Source organism: Triticum dicoccoides, chromosome 4A (assembly GCF_002162155.2).
Source record: "Triticum dicoccoides isolate Atlit2015 ecotype Zavitan chromosome 4A, WEW_v2.0, whole genome shotgun sequence".
Lineage (NCBI taxonomy): Eukaryota > Viridiplantae > Streptophyta > Magnoliopsida > Poales > Poaceae > Triticum > Triticum dicoccoides.
Genome location: NC_041386.1, coordinates 951,405 through 968,320, shown reverse-complemented (window position 1 = coordinate 968,320; position 16,916 = coordinate 951,405).

Genomic DNA, 16,916 nt, shown 5'->3' with positions numbered 1-16,916 from the left:
CTCTTCCCCCCGACGGCAGCTGACGCCACCGTCGCCGCGTCGCAGCTCGCCGTCGTCCGCGCCCCGCCGACCGCCACCACCTCGACCCCGCGCCCCCTCTCCTTCCACGCGGCGCTGCCCGACCCTACGTGCAGCCCACCGACGACGACCAGGAGTAGTTAGGAGGATCCCAGGCAGGAGGCCTGCGCCTCTTTCGATCTGTACCCCCAGTTTGTGCTAGCCTTCTTAAGGCAAACTTGTTTAACTTATGTCTGTACTCAGATATTGTTGCTTCCGCTGACTCGTCTATGATCGAGCACTTGTATTCGAGCCCTCGAGGCCCCTGGCTTGTATTATGATGCTAGTATGACTTATTTATGTTTTAGAGTTGTGTTGTGATATCTTCCCGTGAGTCCCTGATCTTGATCGTACACGTTTGCGTGCATGATTAGTGTACGATTAAATCGGGGGCGTCACAAGATCCATATGGTCAAACATACAACTTTCGATGCTTGAAATAAAGAAATTCTGTTGGAATGTCTAAATGATGCTATTTAAGTAAGTTTTCTTTTTAGCGAAAAAAATCAACGGCAACGGATCAAAAGTTTATGAAAAGGTGCTAAACATGAATAATTTATGTGGATAAGCTCTTCTAGGACTTCCATACGGCGGTCGAGACTACTCTCGAAGAATGGAATGATGGAAAGGCTGTTATAATGTGCCAAATATCCCATTTAAATGATTTCCGACTTTCAAAGGAGGAGAAAATGTAAAGTAATAAATCAAAAGGTTATTAAAAACTCTTAAAAAATATGTGACTCCTACATATATAAGTTGTTGTAGGATTTTCAAATGGCGGCATAGACCACTTCGAAACAAGAAACGGAGCAACGCTTCTTTCACTTGTTGGTAATGCAATTTAAACAAGTTTTCAGTTTCGCAAAAATCGAAAATCTACCATGATGGATAAAAAAGGTTAAAAATGTACCAGATTATCTTTAGGTAATTAAGTTGCTATCTGAGGTGCATATAGATGCACATACTACCCTCGAAGCATGAAATGGTGGAAACTATTTCCGAATATGTCGATGATGCTTTTTTAATAATTCTTCAGTTTTGAACAAAGTGAAAATTTATAGTGATGGATCAAAAGTGAACAAAATTGGTGATGAAATTATATGATTGATATTTATAAGTTGTTATACGAGATCCATATGGTCAAACATACAACTTTCAATGCTTGAAATAAATAAATGCTGTTGGAATGTCTAAATTATGCTATTTAAGTAAGTTTTCTTTTTAGCGAAAAAAATCAATGGCAACGGATCAAATGTTTATGAAAAGGTGCTAAACATGAATAATTTATGTGGATAAGCTCTTCTATGACTTCCATACGGCGGTCGAGACTACTCTCGAAGAATGGAATGATGGAAAGGCTGTTATAATGTGTCAAATATCCCATTTAAATGAGTTCCTACTTTCAAAGGAGGAGAAAATGTAAAGTAATAAATCAAAAGGTTATTAAAAACTCGTAAAAAAATGTGACTCCTACATATATAAGTTGTTGTAGGATTTCCAAATGGCGGCATAGAGCACTTCGAAACAAGAAACGAACCAAGGCTTCTATCACTTGTCGGAAATGCAATTTAAACAAGTTTCTAGTTTCGCAAAAATCGAAAATCTACCATGATGGATAAAAAAGGTTAAAAAATGTACCAGAATATCAGATTTCTTTAGGTAATTAAGTTGCTATCTGAGGTGCATATAGATGCACATACTACCCTCGAAGCGTGAAATGGTGGAAACGATTTCGGAATATGTCGATGATGCTTTTTTAATTATTCTTCAGTTTTGAACAAAGTGAAAATTTATAGTGATGGATCAGAAGGGAATAAAATTGGTGATGAAATTATATGATTGATAGTTATAAGTTGTTATACGAGATCCTTATGGTCAAACATACAACTTTCGATGCTTGAAATAAAGAAATGCTGTTGGAATGTCTAAATGATGCTATTTAAGTAAGTTTTCTTTTTAGCGTAAAAAATCAATGGCAACAGATCAAAAGTTTATGAAAAGGTGCTAAACATGAATAATTTATGTGGATAAGCTCTTCTATGACTTCCATACGGCGGTCGAGACTACTCTCGAAGAATGGAATGATGGAAAGGCTGTTATAATGTGTCAGATATCCCATTTAAATGAGTTCCGACTTTCAAAGGAGGAGAAAATGTAAAGTAATAAATCAAAAGGTTATTAAAAACTCGTAAAAAAATATGTGACTCCTACATATATAAGTTGTTGTAGGATTTTCAAATGGCGGCATAGAGCACTTCGAAACAAGAAACGAACCAAGGCTTCTATCACTTGTCGGAAATGCAATTTAAACATGTTTTTAGTATCGCAAAAATTCAAAATCTACCATCATGGATAAAAAAGGTTAAAAAATGTACCAGAATATCAGATTTCTTTAGGTAATTAAGTTGCTATCTGAGGTGCATATAGATGCACATACTACCCTCGAAGCGTGAAATGGTGGAAACTATTTCCGAATATGTCGATGATGCTTTTTTAATAATTCTTCAGTTTTGAACAAAGTGAAAATTTATAGTGATGGATCAAAAGGGAACAAAATTGGTGATGAAATTATATGATTGATAGTTATAAGTTGTTATACGAGATCCATATGGTCAAACATACAACTTTCGATGCTTGAAATAAAGAAATTCTGTTGGAATGTCTAAATGATGCTATTTAAGTAAGTTTTCTTTTTAGCGAAAAAAATCAACGGCAACGGATCAAAAGTTTATGAAAAGGTGCTAAACATGGATAATTTATGTGGATAAGCTCTTCTAGGACTTCCATACGGCGGTCGAGACTACTCTCGAAGAATGGAATGATGGAAAGGCTGTTATAATGTGCCAAATATCCCATTTAAATGATTTCCGACTTTCAAAGGAGGAGAAAATGTAAAGTAATAAATCAAAAGGTTATTAAAAACTCTTAAAAAATATGTGACTCCTACATATATAAGTTGTTGTAGGATTTTCAAATGGCGGCATAGACCACTTCGAAACAAGAAACGGAGCAACGCTTCTTTCACTTGTTGGTAATGCAATTTAAACAAGTTTTCAGTTTCGCAAAAATCGAAAATCTACCATGATGGATAAAAAAGGTTAAAAATGTACCAGATTATCTTTAGGTAATTAAGTTGCTATCTGAGGTGCATATAGATGCACATACTACCCTCGAAGCATGAAATGGTGGAAACTATTTCCGAATATGTCGATGATGCTTTTTTAATAATTCTTCAGTTTTGAACAAAGTGAAAATTTATAGTGATGGATCAAAAGTGAACAAAATTGGTGATGAAATTATATGATTGATATTTATAAGTTGTTATACGAGATCCATATGGTCAAACATACAACTTTCAATGCTTGAAATAAATAAATGCTGTTGGAATGTCTAAATGATGCTATTTAAGTAAGTTTTCTTTTTAGCGAAAAAAATCAATGGCAACGGATCAAATGTTTATGAAAAGGTGCTAAACATGAATAATTTATGTGGATAAGCTCTTCTATGACTTCCATACGGCGGTCGAGACTACTCTCGAAGAATGGAATGATGGAAAGGCTGTTATAATGTGTCAAATATCCCATTTAAATGAGTTCCGACTTTCAAAGGAGGAGAAAATGTAAAGTAATAAATCAAAAGGTTATTAAAAACTCGTAAAAAAATGTGACTCCTACATATATAAGTTGTTGTAGGATTTCCAAATGGCGGCATAGAGCACTTCGAAACAAGAAACGAACCAAGGCTTCTATCACTTGTCGGAAATGCAATTTAAACAAGTTTCTAGTTTCGCAAAAATCGAAAATCTACCATGATGGATAAAAAAGGTTAAAAAATGTACCAGAATATCAGATTTCTTTAGGTAATTAAGTTGCTATCTGAGGTGCATATAGATGCACATACTACCCTCGAAGCGTGAAATGGTGGAAACGATTTCGGAATATGTCGATGATGCTTTTTTAATTATTCTTCAGTTTTGAACAAAGTGAAAATTTATAGTGATGGATCAGAAGGGAATAAAATTGGTGATGAAATTATATGATTGATAGTTATAAGTTGTTATACGAGATCCTTATGGTCAAACATACAACTTTCGATGCTTGAAATAAAGAAATGTTGTTGGAATGTCTAAATGATGCTATTTAAGTAAGTTTTCTTTTTAGCGAAAAAAATCAATGGCAACGGATCAAAAGTTTATGAAAAGGTGCTAAACATGAATAATTTATGTGGATAAGCTCTTCTATGACTTCCATACGGCGGTCGAGACTACTCTCGAAGAATGGAATGATGGAAAGGCTGTTATAATGTGTCAAATATCCCATTTAAATGAGTTCCGACTTTCAAAGGAGGAGAAAATGTAAAGTAATAAATCAAAAGGTTATTAAAAACTCGTAAAAAAATATGTGACTCCTACATATATAAGTTGTTGTAGGATTTTTAAATGGCGGCACAGAGCAATTCGAAACAAGAAACGAACCAAGGCTTCTATCACTTGTCGGAAATGCAATTTAAACAAGTTTTTAGTATCGCAAAAATTGAAAATCTACCATCATGGATAAAAAAGGTTAAAAAATGTACCAGAATATCAGATTTCTTTAGGTAATTAAGTTGCTATCTGAGGTGCATATAGATGCACATACTACCCTCGAAGCGTGAAATGGTGGAAACTATTTCCGAATATGTCGATGATGCTTTTTTAATAATTCTTCAGTTTTGAACAAAGTGAAAATTTATAGTGATGGATCAAAAGGGAACAAAATTGGTGATGAAATTATATGATTGATAGTTATAAGTTGTTATACGAGATCCATATGGTCAAACATACAACTTTCGATGCTTGAAATAAAGAAATTCTGTTGGAATGTCTAAATGATGCTATTTAAGTAAGTTTTCTTTTTAGCGAAAAAAATCAACGGCAACGGATCAAAAGTTTATGAAAAGGTGCTAAACATGAATAATTTATGTGGATAAGCTCTTCTAGGACTTCCATACGGCGGTCGAGACTACTCTCGAAGAATGGAATGATGGAAAGGCTGTTATAATGTGCCAAATATCCCATTTAAATGATTTTCGACTTTCAAAGGAGGAGAAAATGTAAAGTAATAAATCAAAAGGTTATTAAAAACTCTTAAAAAATATGTGACTCCTACATATATAAGTTGTTGTAGGATTTTCAAATGGCGGCATAGACCACTTCGAAACAAGAAACGGAGCAACGCTTCTTTCACTTGTTGGTAATGCAATTTAAACAAGTTTTCAGTTTCGCAAAAATCAAAAATCTACCATGATGGATAAAAAAGGTTAAAAATGTACCAGATTATCTTTAGGTAATTAAGTTGCTATCTGAGGTGCATATAGATGCACATACTACCCTCGAAGCATGAAATGGTGGAAACTATTTCCGAATATGTCGATGATGCTTTTTTAATAATTCTTCAGTTTTGAACAAAGTGAAAATTTATAGTGATGGATCAAAAGGGAACAAAATTGGTGATGAAATTATATGATTGATAGTTATAAGTTGTTATACGAGATCCATATGGTCAAACATACAACTTTCGGTGCTTGAAATAAATAAATGCTATTGGAATGTCTAAATGATGCTATTTAAGTAAGTTTTCTTTTTAGCGAAAAAAATCAACGGCAACGGATCAAAAGTTTATTGAAAGGTGCTAAACATGAATAATTTATGTGGATAAGCTCTTCGATGACTTCCATACGGCGGTCGAGACTACTCTCGAAGAATGGAATGATGGAAAGGCTGTTATAATGTGCCAAATATCCCATTTAAATGATTTCTGACTTTCAAAGGAGGAGAAAATTTAAAGTAATAAATCAAAAGGGTATTAAAAACTTGTAAAAAATATGTGACTCCTACATATATAAGTTGTTGTAGGATTTTCAAATGGCGGCATAGACCACTTCGAAACAAGAAACGAAGCAAGGCTTCTATCACTTGTCGGTAATGCAATTTAAACAAGTTTTTAGTTTTGCAAAAAATGAAAATCTACCATGATGGATAAAAAAGGTTAAAAAATGTACCAGAATGTTGGATTTCTTTAGGTAATTAAGTTGCTATCTGAGGTGCATATAGATGCACATACTACCCTCGAAGCGTGAAATGGTGGAAACTATTTCCGAATATGTCGATGATGCTTTTTAATAATTCTTCAGTTTTGAACAAAGTGAAAATTTATAGTGATGGATCAAAAGGGAACAAAATTGGTGATGAAATTATATGATTGATAGTTATAAGTTGTTATACGAGATCCATATGGTCAAACATACAACTTTCGGTGCTTGAAATAAAGAAATGCTGTTAGAATATCTAAATGATGCTATTTAAGTAAGTTTTCTTTTTAGCGAAAAAAATCAACGGCAATGGATCAAAAGTTTATGAAAAGGTGCTAAACATGAATAATTTATGTGGATAAGCTCTTCTATGACTTCCATACGGCGGCCGAGACTACTCTTGAAGAATGGAATGATGGAAAGACTTTTATAATGTGTCAAATATCCCATTTAAATGAGTTCCGACTTTCAAAGGAGGAGAAAATGTAAAGTAATAAATAAAAAGGTTCTTAAACACTAGTAAAAAGATATGTGACTCCTACATATATAAGTTGTTGTAGGATTTTCAAATGGCGGCATAGACCACTTCCAAACAAGAAACGAAGCAAGGCTTCTATCACTTGTCGGTAATGCAATTTAAACAAGTTTTTAGTTTCACAAAAATCGAAAATCTACCATGATGGATAAAAAAGGTTAAAAGTTGTACCAGAATATCAGATTTCTTTAGGTAATTAAGTTGCTATCTGAGGTGCATATAGATGCACATGCTACCCTCGAAGCGTGAAATGGTGCAAACGATTTCGGAATATGTCGATGATGCTTTTTTAATAATTCTTCAGTTTTGAACAAAGTGAAAATTTATGGTGATGGATCAAAAGGGAACAAAATTGGTGATGAAATTATATGATTGATAGTTATAAGTTGTTATACGAGACCCATATGGTCAAATATACAACTTTCGATGCTTGATATAAAGAAATGATGTTGGAATGTCTAAATGATGCTATTTAAGTAAGTTTTCTTTTTAGCGAAAAAAATCAACGGCAACGGATCAAAAGTTTATGAAAAGGTGCTAAACATGAATAATTATGTGGATAAGCTCTTCTATGACTTCAATACGACGGTCGAGACTACTCTTGAAGAATGGAATGATGGAAAGACTGTTATAATGTGTCAAATATCACATTTAAATGAGTTTCGACTTTCAAAGGAGGAGAAAATGTAAATTAATAAATCAAAAGGTTATTAAAAACTCGTAAAAAAATATGTGACTCCTACATATATAAGTTGTTGTAGGATTTTCAAATGGCGGCATAGAGCACTTTGAAACAAGAAACGAAGCAACGCTTCTATCACTTGTCGGTAATGCAATTTAAACAAGTTTTCAGTTTTGCAAAAATCGAAAATCTACCATGATGGATCAAAAAGGTTAAAAAATGTACCAGAATATCAGATTTCTTTAGGTAAGTAAGTTGCTATCTGAGGTGCATATAGATGCACATACTAACCTCGAAGCGTGAAATGGTGGAAACGATTTCAGAATATGTCGATGATGCTTCTTTAATAATTCTTCAGTTTTGAACAAAGTGAAAATTTACAGTGATGGATCAAAAGGGAACAAAATTGGTGATGAAATTATATGATTGATAGTTATAAGTTGTTATACGAGATCCATATGGTCAAACATACAACTTTCGATGCTTGAAATAAAGAAATGATGTTGGAATGTCTAAAGGATGCTATTTAAGTAAGTTTTCTTTGTAGCGAAAAAAATCAACGGCAACGGATCAAAAGTTTATAAAAAGCTGCTAAACATGAATAATTTATGTGGATAAGCTCTTCTATGACTTCCATACGACGGTCGAGACTACTCGAGAAGAATGGAATGATGGAAAGGCTGTTATAATGTGTCAAATATCCCATTTAAATGAGTTCCGACTTTCAAAGGAGGAGAAAATGTAAAGTAATAAATCAAAAGGTTATTAAAAACTAGTAAAAAATATGTGACTCCTACATATATAAGTTGCTATAGGATTTTCAAATGGCGGCATAGACCACTTCGAAACAAGAAACGAAGCAAGGCTTCTATCACTTGTCGGTAATGCAATTTAAACAAGTTTTCAGTTTTGAAAAAATTGAAAATCTACCATGATGGATAAAAAAGGTTAAAAAATGTACCAGAATGTTAGATTTCTTTAGGTAATTAAGTTGCTATCTAAGGTGCATATAGATGCACATACTACCCTTGAAGCGTGAAATGGTGAAAACTATTTCCGAATATGTCGATGATGCTTTTTAATAATTCTTCAGTTTTGAACAAAGTGAAAATTTATAGTGATGGATCAAAAGGGAACAAAATTGGTGATGAAATTATATGATTGATAGTTATAAGTTGTTATATGAGATCCATATGGTCAAACATACAACTTTCAATGCTTGAAATAAAGAAATGCTGTTGGAATATCTAAATCATGCTATTTAAGTAAGTTTTCTTTTTAGCGAAAAAAATCAACGGCAACGGATCAAAAGTTTATGAAAAGGTGCTAAACATGAATAATTTACGTGGATAAGCTCTTCTATGACTTCCATACGGTGGTCGAGACTACTCTTGAAGAATGGAATGATGGAAAGACTTTTATAATGTGTCAAATATCCCATTCAAATGAGTTCCGACTTTCAAAGGAGGAGAAAATGTAAAGTAACAAATCAAAAGGTTATTAAAAACTAGTAAAAAAATATGTGACTCCTACATATATAAGTTGTAGGATTTTCAAATGGCGACATAGACCACTTCCAAACAAGAAACGAAGCAAGGCTTGTATCACTTGTCGGTAATGCAATTTAAACAAGTTTTTAGTTTCGCAAAAATCAAATATCTACCATGATGGATAAAAAAGGTTAAAAATGTACCAGAATATTAGGTAATTAAGTTGCTATCTGAGGTGCATATAGATGCACATACTACCCTCGAAGCGTGAAATGGTGGAAACTATTTCCGAATATGTCGATGATGCTTTTTTAATAATTCTTCAGTTTTGAACAAAGTGAAAATTTATAGTGATGGATCAAAAGGGAACAAAATTGGTGATGAAATTATATGATTGATAGTTATAAGTTGTTATACGAGATCCATATGGTCAAACATACAACTTTCGATGCTTGAAATAAAGAAATATTGTTGGAATGTCTAAATGATGCTATTTAAGTAAGTTTTCTTTTTAGCGAAAAAAATCAACGGCAACGGATCAAAAGTTTATGAAAAGGAGCTAAACATGAATAATTTATGTGGATAAGCTCTTCTATGAATTCCATACGGCGGTCGCGACTACTCTCGAAGACTGGAATGATGGAAAGGTTGTTATAATGTGTCAAATATCCCATTTAAATGATTTCTGACTTTCAAAGGAGGAGAAAATGTAAAGTAATAAATCAAAATGTTATTTAAAACTAGTAAAAAATATGTGACTCCTACATATGTAAGTTGTTGTAGGATTTTCAAATGGCGGCATTGACCACTTCGAAACAAGAAACGAAGCAACGCTTCTATCAGTTGTCGGTAATGCAATTTAAACAAGTTTTCAGTTTTCCAAAAATCGAAAATCTACCATGATGGAGAAAAAAGGTTAAAAAATGTACAAGAATATCAGGTTTCTTTAGGTAATTAAGTTTCTATCTGAGGTGCATATAGATGCACATACTACCCTCGAAGCGTGAAATGGTGGAAACGATTTCGAAATATGTCGATGATGCTTTTTTAATAATTCTTCAGTTTTGAACAAAGTGAAAATTTATAGTGATGGATCAAAAGGGAACAAAATTGGTGATGAAATTATATGATTGATAGTTATAAGTTGTTATACGAGATCCATATGGTCAAACATACAACTTTCGATGCTTGAAATAAAGAAATGTTGTTGGAATTTCTAAATGATGCTATTTAAGTAAGTTTTCTTTTTAGCGAAAAAGATCAACGGCAACGGATCAAAAGTTTATGAAAAGGAGCTAAACATGAATAATTTATGTGGATAATCTCTTCTATGACTTCAATACAGCGGTTGAGACTACTCTCGAAGAATGGAATGATGGAAAGGCTGTTATAATGTGTCAAATATCATATTTAAATGATTTCCAACTTTCAAAGGAGGAGAAAATGTAAAGTAAGAAATCAAAAGGTTATTAACAACTAGTAAAAAATATGTGACTCCTACATATATAAGTTGTTGTAGGATTTTCAAATGGCGGCATAGACCATTTCAAAACAAGAAATGAAGCAACGCTTATATCACTTGTCGGTAATGCAATTTAAACAAGTTTTTAGTTTCCCAAAAATCGAAAATCTACCATGATGGATCAAAAAGGTTAAAAAATGTACCAGAATATCAGATTTCTTTAGGTAATTAAGTTGCTATCTGAGGTGCATATAAATGCACATACTACCCTCGAAGCGTGAAATGGTGGAAACGATTTCAGAGTATGTCGATGATGCTTTTTTAATAAGTCTTCAGTTTTGAACAAAGTGAAAATTTATAGTGATGGATCAAAGGGGAACAAAATTGGTGATGAAATTATATGATTGATAGTTATAAGTTGTTATACGAGATCCATATGCTCAAACATACAAGTTTCGATGCTTGAAATAAAGAAATCTTGTTGGAATGTCTAAAGGATGCTATTTAAGTAAGTTTTCTTTTTAGCGAAAAAAATCAACGGCAACGGATCAAATGTTTATGAAAAGGTGCTAAACATGAATAATTTATGTGGATAAGCTCTTCTATGACTTCCATACGATGGTCGAGACTACTCGAGAAGAATGGAATGATGGAAAGGCTGTTATAATGTGTCAAATATCCCATTTAAATGAGGTCCGACTTTCAAAGGAGGAGAAAATGTAAAGTAATAAATCAAAAGTTTATTAAAACTAGTAAAAAATATGTGACTCCTACATATGTAAGTTGTTGTAGGATTTTCAAATGGCGGCATAGACCACTTCGAAACAAGAAACGAAGCAACGCTTCTATCACTTGTCGGTAATGCAATTTAAACAAGTTTTCAGTTTCGCAAAAATAGAAAATCTACCATGATGGATCAAAAAGGTTAAAAAATGTACCAGATTATCAAATATCTTTAGGTAATTAAGTTGCTATCTGAGGTGCATATAGATGCACATACTACCCTCGAAGCGTGAAATGGTGGAAACGATTTCGGAATATGTCGATGCTGATTTTTTAATAATTCTTTAGTTTTGAACAAAGTGAAAAATTATAGTGATGGATCAAAAGGGAACAAAATTGGTGACGAAATTATATGATTGATAGTTATAAGTTGTTATATGAGATCCATATGGTCAAACATACAACTTTCGATGCTTGAAATAAAGAAATGTTATTGGAATGTCTAAATGATGCTATTTAAGTAAGTTTTCTTTTGAGCGAAAAAAATCAATGGCAACGGATCAAATGTTTATGAAAAGGAGCTAAACATGAATAATTTATATGGATAAGCTCTTCTATGACTTCCATACGGCGGTCGAGACTACTCTCGAAGAATGGAATGATGGAAAGGGTGTTATAATGTGTCAAATATCCCATTTAAATGAGTTCCGACTTTCAAAGGAGGAGAAAATGTAAAGTAATAAATCAAAAGGTTATTAAAACTAGTAAAAAAATATGTGACTCCTACATATATAAGTTGTTGTAGGATTTTCAAATGGCGGCATAGACCACTTCGAAACAAGAAACGAAGCAAGGCTTCTATCACTTGTTGGTAATGCAATTTAAACAAGTTTTCAGTTTCGCAAAAATCGAAAATCTACCCTGATCGATCAAAAAGGTTAAAAAATGTACCAGATTATCAAATATCTTTAGGTAATTAAGTTACTATCTGAGGTGCATATAGATGCACATACTACCCTCGAAGCGTGAAATGGTGGAAACGATTTTAGAATATGTCAATGATGCTTCATCTAAAGGGATCAAAATTGGTGATGAAATTATGTGATTACTAGTTATAAGTTGTTATACGAGATCCATATGGCCAAACATACAACTTCTGATGCTTGTATGGAAGAAATGTTGGTGGAATGTCTAAATGATGCTATTTAATTAAGTTTTGTTTTTAGCGAAAAAATCAATGGCAACGGGTCAAAAGTTTATGAAAAGGTGCTAAACATGAATAATTTATGTGGATAAGCTCTTCTATGACTTCCATACGATGGTCGAGACTACTCGAGAAGAATGGAATGATGGAAAGGCTGTTATAATGTGTCAAATATCCCATTTAAATGAGGTCCGACTTTCAAAGGAGGGGAAAATGTAAAGTAATAAATCAAAAGGTTATTAAAAACTCGGAAAAAAATATGTGACTCCTACATATATAAGTTGTTGTAGGATTTTCAAATGGCGGCATAGACCACTTCGAAACAAGAAACGAAGCAAGGCTTCTATCACTTGTCGGAAATGCAATTTAAACAAGTTTTTAGTATCACAAAAATTGAAAATCTACCATGATGGATAAAAAACGATAAAAAATGTACCAAAATATCAGATTTCTTTAGGTAATTAAGTTGCTATCTGAGGTGCATATAGATGCACATACTACCCTCGAAGTGTGAAATGGTGGAAACGATTTCAGAATATGTCGATGATGCTTTTTTAATAATTCTTAAGTTTTGAACAAAGTGAAAATTTATAGTGATGGATCAAAAGGGGACAAAATTGGTCAAAAGGTTATTAAAACTAGTAAAAAAATATGTGACTCGTACATATATAAGTTGTTTTAGGATTTTCAAATGGCGGCATAGACCACTTCGAAACAAGAAACGAAGAAAGGCTTCTATCACTTGTTGGTAATGCAATTTAAACAAGTTTTCAGTTTCGCAAAAATCGAAAATCTACTATGATGGATCAAAAAGGTTAAAAAATGTACCAGATTATCAAATATCTTTAGGTAATTAAGTTACTATCTGAGGTGCATATAGATGCACATACTACCCTCGAAGCGTGAAACGGTGGAAACGATTTTGGAATATGTCGATGATGCTTCATTAATAATGGATCTAAAGGGATCAAAATTGGTGATGAAATTATGTGATTACTAGTTATAAGTTGTTATACGAGATCCATATGGCCAAACATACAACTTCTGATGCTTGTATGCAAGAAATGTTGGTGGAATGTCTAAAAGATGCTATTTAAGTAAGTTTTGTTTTTAGCGAATAAAAAATCAATGGTAACGGATGAAAAGTTTATGAAAAGGTGCTAAACATGAACAATTTATGTGGATAAGCTATTCTATGACTTCCATACACCGGTCGAGACTACTCTCGAAGAATGGAATGATGGGAAGGCTGTTATAATGTGTCAAATATCCCATTTAAATAAGTTTCGACTTTCAAAGGAGGAGAAAATGTAAAGTAATAAATCAAAAGGTTATTATAACTAGTAAAAAAATATGTGACTCCTACATATATAAGTTGTTGTAGGATTTTCAAATGGCGGCATAGACCACTTCGAAACAAGAAAGGAAGCAACGCTTCTATCACTTGTCGGTAATGCAATTTAAACAAGTTTTCAATTTCGCAAAAATCGAAAATCTACTATGATGGATCAAAAAGGTTAAAAAATGTACCAGATTATCAGATTTCTTTAGGTAATTAAGTTAATATCTGAGGTGCATATAGATGCACATACTACCCTCGAAGCGTGAAATGGTGGAAACGATTTCAAAATATGTCGATGATGCTTCATTAATAATGGATCTAAAGGGATCAAAATTGGTGATGAAATTATGTGATTACTAGTTATAAGTTGTTATACGAGATCCATATGGCCAACCATACAACTTCTGATGCTTGTATGGAAGAAATGTTGGTGGAATGTCTAAATGATGCTATTTAAGTATGTTTTGTTTTTAGCGAATAAAAAATCGACGGTAACGGATGAAAAGTTTATGAAAAGGTGCTAAACATGAACAATTTATGTGGATAAGCTATTCTATGACTTCCATACACCGGTCGAGACTACTCTCGAAGAATGGAATGATGGAAAGGCTGTTATAATGTGTCAAATATCCCATTTAAATAAGTTTCGACTTTCAAAGGAGGAGAAAATGTAAAGTAATAAATCGAAAGGTTATTAAAACTAGTAAAAAAATATGTGACTCCTACATATATAAGTTGTTGTAGGATTTTCAAATGGCGGCATAGACCACTTCGAAACAAGGAACGAAGCAACGCTTCTATCACTTGTCCGTAATGCAATTTAAACAAGTTTTCAATTTCGCAAAAATCGAAAATCTACCATGATGGATCAAAAAGGTTAAAAAATGTACCAGATTATCAGATTTCTTTAGGTAATTAAGTTGCTATCTGAGGTGCATATATATGCAAATACTACCCTCGAAGCGTGAAATGGTGGAAATGATTTTGGAATATGTCGATGACGCTTTTTTAATAATTCTTTAGTTTTGAACAAAGTGAAAATTTATAGTGATGGATCAAAATGGAACAAAATTGGTGTTGAAATTATATGATTGATAGTTATAAGTTGTTATACGAGATCCATATGGTCAAACATAGAACTTTCGATGCTTGAAATAAATAAATGTTGTTGGAATGTCCAAATGATGCTATTTAAGTAAGTTTTCTTTTTAGCGAAAAAAATCAACGGCAACGGATCAAAAGTTTATGAAAAGGAGCTAAACATGAATAATTTATATGGATAAGCTCTTCTATGGCTTCCATACGGCGGTCGAGACTACTCTCAAAGAATGGAATGATGGAAAGGGTGTTATAATGTGTCAAATATCCCATTTAAATGAGTTCCGACTTTCAAAGGAGAAAATGTAAAGTAATAAATCAAAAGGTTATTAAAACTAGTAAAAAAAATATGTGACTCCTACATATATAAGTTGTTGTAGGATTTTCAAATGGCGCCATAGACCACTTCGAAACAAGAAACGAAGCAAGGCTTCTATCACTTGTTGGTAATGCAATTTAAACAAGTTTTCAATTTCGCAAAAATTGAAAATCTACTATGATGGATCAAAAAGGTTAAAAATGTACCAGATTATCAAATATCTTTAGGTAATTAAGTTACTATCTGAGGTGCATATAGATGCACATACTACCCTCGAAGCGTGAAATGGTGGAAACGATTTTGGAATATGTCGATGATGCTTCATTAATAATGGATCTAAAGGGATCAAAATTGGTGATGAAATTATGTGATTACTAGTTATAAGTTGTTATACGAGATCCATATGGCCAACCATACAACTTCTGATGCTTGTATGGAAGAAATGTTGGTGGAATGTCTAAATGATGCTATTTAAGTAAGTTTTGTTTTTAGCGAATAAAAAATCGACGGTAACGGATGAAAAGTTTATGAAAAGGTGCTAAACATGAACAATTTATGTGGATAAGCTATTCTATGACTTCCATACACCGGTCGAGACTACTCTCGAAGAATGGAATGATGGAAAGGCTGTTATAATGTGTCAAATATCCCATTTAAATAAGTTTCGACTTTCAAAGGAGGAGAAAATGTAAAGTAATAAATCAAAAGGCTATTAAAACTAGTAAAAAAAATATGTGACTCCAACATATATAAGTTGTTGGAGGATTTTCAAATGGCGGCATAGACCACTTCGAAAGAAGAAACGAAGCAACGCTTCTATCACTTGTCGGTAATGCAATTTAAACAAGTTTTCAATTTCGCAAAAATCAAAAATCTACCATGATGGATCAAAAAGGTTAAAAAATGTACCAGCTTATCATATTTCTTTAGGTAATTAAGTTGCTATCTGAGGTGCATATATATGCAAATACTACCCTCGAAGCGTGAAATGGTGGAAACAATTCCAAAATATGTCGATGACGCTTTTTTAATAATTCTTTAGTTGTGAACAAAGTGAAAATTTATAGTGATGGATCAAAAGGGAACAAAATTGGTGATGAAATTATATGATTGATAGTTATAAGTTGTTATACGAGATCCATATGGTCAAACACACAACTTTCGATGCTTCAAATAAAGAAATGTTGTTGGAATGTCTAAATGATGCTATTGAAGTAAGTTTTCTTTTTAGCGAAAAAAATCAACGGCAACGGATCAAAAGTTTATGAAAAGGAGCTAAACATGAATAATTTATGTGGATAAGCTCTTCTATGACTTCCATACGGCTGTTATAATGTGTTAAATATCCCATTTAAATGATTTCCGACTTTCAAAGGAGGACAAAATGTAAAGTAATAAATCAAAATGTTATTACAAACTAGTAAAAATATGTGACTCCTAAATAAGTTGTTGTAGGATTTTCAAATGGCGGCATTGTGACACCCGGATAATCAAGCTACAGTAATTCCCTGCTAATGGCCACATCATCACGATTACTGTTGTTAAACTCATGTTGGTTCGAAACCGATTCAAATTCGAATTCAAAATCAAGTCAAGTAAATAAGGGTTTTCAAATATTAAAACTAAAATGTTCGGGATGTGCCAAATAATTCATAAGTAATATAGGTGGGTAAACCAAGTCTTTACAAAAATATTTAAATGCACTAAACTAAATAAAACAGTAGCAAAAACAATTAGATAAATGCCTTTTATTAATTATAAAATATTAAACCATTTTATTTGAGGTTTAAACTTTTTGCGGCAGTGGTGTAATTACTAGAACTAATTTAGGTACTACTAGAATATTTTACAAAACTAAAATAGATTGATGAATGTAATCAAATAGAAAAGAAATAATACAAAATTAATAATAATAGAAAGAACCCCCCCCCCCTT